Below are 5,040 nucleotides of genomic sequence, written 5' to 3'. Positions count from 1 at the left end.
CTTGATTGGGAGAAATTAGATGGAATTGTTTAGTCACATGTTAAGTACCGGGGATTAGATGAGGCAAGTAAAGTGATTGCCTGGGGTGCAAAATTTAAGGGGCGGGGGGTAAGTTCAGTCATCAAAATAAATAATATTTTAAGGAAATTTCTAAGAATTAAAATCATTGTGACCCTGGCCATCTAGCTCAGTTGGTTAGAGCATTGTCCTGATATGCCAAGGTTGAGGGTTTGAGCCCCGGTCAGGACACATATAAGAATCAAGCAATCAACACATAAATAAGTGGAACTACAAAAATTAATGTCTCTCTCTCTCTCTCCCTTCCTCCTCCTCTTTAAAATCAGTAAATAAAAATCAAAATATATATAAAAAAGAGAATTAAAGTCATTGCAAAAATTCCTGATGAGTAAAATATCAATATTTTAAATAAAGACAAGCTCAGTATTATTGATTTTCTTTTGCGCAAATGTGGTCATTTTTAAACTTTTATACTAGAATTGTAAATAAGTTATGCACCACTGTGACTAATTTACAAAACCTAACTTTGCATATATTTACCATTACCAGTGAAGTTTACGCTACCATTTTATGTTTTTATGATGTTAATTAAAGTCCTTTCACTTCTGTTCAAAGAATTCCATTTCACATTTCTTATAAGGCAGGGCTAGAGGTAATGAACTCCCTCAGCTTTTGTTTGTTTGAGAAAGTCTTTATCCCTCCTTCATTTCTGAAGGGCAGCTTTTCTGGGTATATAGTATTTTTGATTGACAGGCTTTTAAAAAAAATATTTTTACTATATCATCCTATTTTCCCCTGGCCTGAAATGTTTCTGTTGAGAAATCTATCAGTGGTCTTATGAGGGTTCCCTTACATGTAACTTCTTTTTTTTCTTTTCTTTTACAATTCTTTCTTTTCTCTGCATGTTGGTGCACTGGCCTGGTGAAGGGGCAATGAGGTCAATGTGTAAGCATTTCTCTTACCCTTCTACTGTGTCTGCCCTGGTCTCTGTTGCTCAGGGAGTACTTCAGCTTCACCCCGTGTTCTAGGATTTTCTCAATGGTGTCTTGTTCTTGAGTAATTGTTAGTTGCTGTTCTTATGCCAAGGAGTGAAGGCAGGAACAACCTATGTCACCGTCTTGGTGACATCACTGGCCAATTATTGTCTTTGTAACTGCAATGGTTCCACTCTGGGCATGTTCTGGAAGCAGGAATTTATCACATGTGAGTGTTGTGAAGGTTGTGCCTGGGAGCATAATAGAGAAGTTTATGGAGGGCTTGATTCACAGGCTCTTGTTCTGGTATACCAGTCGTCAACTGTGGGACTTTGGGTGAGTCACTTGACTTTTCTCATGGCAGTTAACTATCTAAAAAGGATGTTGGAGAAAAATAAAGGCTTTGTGTTGTATCTGGAACCTACCATATCAGTGAAAGACATCTATATTAAAATGATGACAAGTTTATTGAATTGAATTTATTTGAGGTTAATCTGAATTATTATTTTGTTTGTTCTTCTAAAGAAAACATTTTATTAGATCAGCTTTCTAATCCTTTAATCTGGACACCTGAGAGACCCTGGAACCAACTGAGGGCCAGCAGTACATTTTGTTCCACCCGCACTGTGATTTTTATCTGTTTTGAAGATCCAAAAAAGATTTCCAAGTGTATTGATTCTCTGCCCTTAATAAGCGTTGTGCTTGTTTTGGTTCTTAAAATATGGTGTGATACTAGAGGGCTCATTCTGTTCCAACTAAACAGTTGCTTCCCATGGGGATCCTGGTAGAACTAAAACTGGGGAAAGGGATCAAAGACACCAGTCATTGCCAGTCAATTTTGGAGTAAAGACCATGAAAAAAGAAGATTCATGAAGACAGCAGTTTTATGTCACAGATCCATCTCAGACTTCTCTAATTGGCATTGTTAATCAAGTTTTCCACTGATATTGGTAACTTGAAATTTCATTTAAATCCTTTGCCCAATAATTACCCCAGGTTTTCTCCCAGCATACTATGGTAATTCACTTATAGAATTTTTTTTCTCTTTTTCTTTTTTAAATATATTTTTATTGATTTCAGAGAGGATGGGAAAAAGAGATAGAAACATCAATGATGAGAGAGAATCATTGGTTGGCTGCCTCCTGCATGTCCCACACTGGGGATTGAGCCTGCAACCCGGGCATGTGCTCTGACTGGGAGTCAAACCATGACCTCCTGGTTTATAAGCCAACACTCAATCACTGAACTACGCTGGCAGGGCCACTTATAGAATCTTGCCACTCATTTTTCTTCAAATGTTAGCCAGTATCTTAAATAAAGGACTCTGCCCATTTTGGAGGGCATCAATTGGGTATTTTTTGAAAGGAGTAATAATTATGAGTGATAATAGAAAGCAGAAATATTGTATTCTTTTTTGAGAAGTAAAATATTGGCCTGAATAATCACACTTAAGGCCTCTTTTGTACCAATATCATCATGGAAGAAAGTCCAATTGTGTGTGTGTGTGTGTGTGTGTAAGAGAGAGAGAGACTATACATGGGTGTGTGAAAATCTGAACCTACTTTTCCCTTCTTCTCCAGTGACCCTAGAACTGTGTCTGTTGTCCTTTGGATGTAACCCCTGGACCCGTCTACTCTCCTCTAAGCCTTATCAGCACAGGCGTATCTGAAGCTTTTATATGCTCATTCTTAAAACTGAGTTAATAATCCATGGAGCTGATAATCCATGTGGTGTTTGATTGTAGGGCCAATGGGAAGAATTTAACTACTTTGCCATTTAAAATAATTTAGTTCAATTGTTATAAAGAGAGTGACTGATAGAAACAGAGGAGAAGACTGACTGAACTCTTAACCCATTGCAGGGTGTAAATTAAAGGCTGTCTTTGGCTGTTTTAACTTAGTCCAGACATTTTACACAATTATTATCTCAACAGGGTAGAAGAATGAAAGGAGCTTGCTTCCTTTGCTACATATTTTATCTTACCATCTCTGACATATGTGGAAGGAGCGAGGGAGGACAGGAGAGAGAGAGAGAGAGGAGCGAGGGAGGGCAGGAGAGAGAGAGAGAGAGAGAGAGAGAGAGAGAGAGAGAGAGAGAGAAAGAGTGAGAGAGAGAGAGAGAGAGGCATTTCACTTTATTAGTTTAGAAAATTAACTTATGAATGTTGGTTATATGGTTGCTTAACGTTAATTTTTTTTTTTTTTTTACAGTGGGGTGCGTTTTATTGTGATATGTTGTAAGAGCACAGAGGAAGTGTATGTAGGGCAAGGAACACTTCTGGGAAAGGTGACAGAAGGTAGGCCTCTAGGATCCCACACCAGCAGTGGACGGCTCAACCCCCTTCCCCACACCGAGTGTCCCCCCAACCATGGCACAGAGTCCTACAGGCTTATAGGAGGCATTCCACAAATGCAGAAATGAAGGAGGCCCCAGGCCCAGGGTCTCCCTCTCCTTAGAGATGCCAGGCTGAGGCACATGGAACATGAAGATAGAAATGAGCAAGAAAGCTTACAATCCTACCTGTACCCTCCTGCCATCACCCCACACATACAGCCCTACAACCCAGCCATTGCAGACAACAAAGGAGAAATGGATGCCCCCAAACATCAGCACAGTCAGTCCTGAGTCCAGGGGCCAGGAGGGAATGACAAGACAAATAGGTGTGACCAGACTTTGCTGGGGCTCAGGCAGGCAGGGCAGGGAACACACAGGGGAGCAGGGCCTGCACACCAGCCAATCCTGGTCTGCAGAAGAGAGGTGGGAGCTCAGAGCTGAGTTCCACAGGCCAGGCATCCAGGCAGACCCCTAGAAGCAAAGCAACTGGTGAGGGGAAGGTTGGTCTGGTTGGCATTACAGCAAGAGGGTTCAAGAGGGAGGGTAGGAACATGGCTGAGGAAGGCTGGGGCTGCAGCTTAGAAGCCTGGTGGAAGGGAGTTGGGAGGCAGACAAGGGGCCAATGGGCATGTGGCGGGGGAAGGGGGGGTTGCAAGAGAGGGGGGCGGGGGAGGTTAAAAGAAGCAGGAAGAATGCAGAACACCCAGCTGCTCTGCAGGCCCCAGGTGCTCCTCCCTCCCGTGTCCTGCGCTTACAGGCACTGCTTGTTGCCCCACACGCAGCCTTGGAGAACACGGGTGTGGGGAGGAAGCGGATGGTCTCCATGTAGGCAGAGATCTTGTTCAGGCCCTCAAAGCAGCCCAAGAAGTCTTTCAGGTTCGGGAACTCGTCCAGGCACCTGGGCTCGAATATGCGCAGCACATCCAGTAAATCATAGGCCACGAAGTCCACGTAGGTGAGCTTGCTCCCTGCAAATCAAGACTTCTTCCCCAGAAACTGCTAGAAGAGCTTCATCTTTTCAGGGAGCACCTTCAAAAACTCGGGCTTCTGCTTCTCAAAGTCATGGCTATAGCAGGTCCTGATGTTGTACATCCGGAGGCCCATCATCTCGATCTCCAGCACGTCCATGCGGATCTTCTCCTCTTCCGTCTCCCCACAGAGGCTGTGCTTGGAGGAAGGCAACCAAGGATGGCGGTGCTCTGGGTGAGCCTGTGAGCCCCATCAATCAAGTAAGGCAGATTGGGACGTCCAGGCCCAGCTTGAATTTTTCACTCAGCCACTGGCTTCTGTCATAGTCGCGAGTGTCCCCCATCGTGCACTTCTTCTCATAGTTGGAGTTTGTGTACTCCAGGAGCAGGCGATGGCGTGAGCCAGCCCTCGGGTGTCCCAGTAACGCAGAGTCATGGCCATGGTGCTGGTTTTCGTGCTCCGAGTGGAGGGCGCCTAACATTAATTTATCCAGAAATCTCCAGTTGGCAATAAAACATTATGCATCAGGAGATCCGAAAAGGCCCTAACCGGTTTGGCTCAGTGGATAGAGCGTCGGCCTGCAGACTGAAGGGTCCCAGGTTTGATGCCGGTGAAGGGCATGTACCTTGGTTGCGGGCACATCCCCAGTAGGAGGTGTGCAGGAGGCAGCTGATCGATGTTTCTCTCTCATGGATGTTTCTAACTCTCTATCCATCCCCCTTCCTCTCTAAAAAATCAATAAAAT

The 5,040-nt window shown here is 44.0% G+C and overlaps 1 pseudogene; it reads right to left on the bottom strand.

The window, feature by feature from the left end:
• Nucleotides 1-3,857: 3,857 nt before the first annotated feature.
• Nucleotides 3,858-4,765, bottom strand: LOC102755830 (annotated as a pseudogene).
• Nucleotides 4,766-5,040: the final 275 nt, after the last annotated feature.

This window comes from Myotis davidii, unplaced genomic scaffold (assembly GCF_000327345.1).
Source record: "Myotis davidii unplaced genomic scaffold, ASM32734v1 scaffold168, whole genome shotgun sequence".
NCBI lineage: Eukaryota > Metazoa > Chordata > Mammalia > Chiroptera > Vespertilionidae > Myotis > Myotis davidii.
Note: the sequence above shows the minus strand (reverse complement) of the source record. Positions and strands in the feature narration are given on the sequence as shown.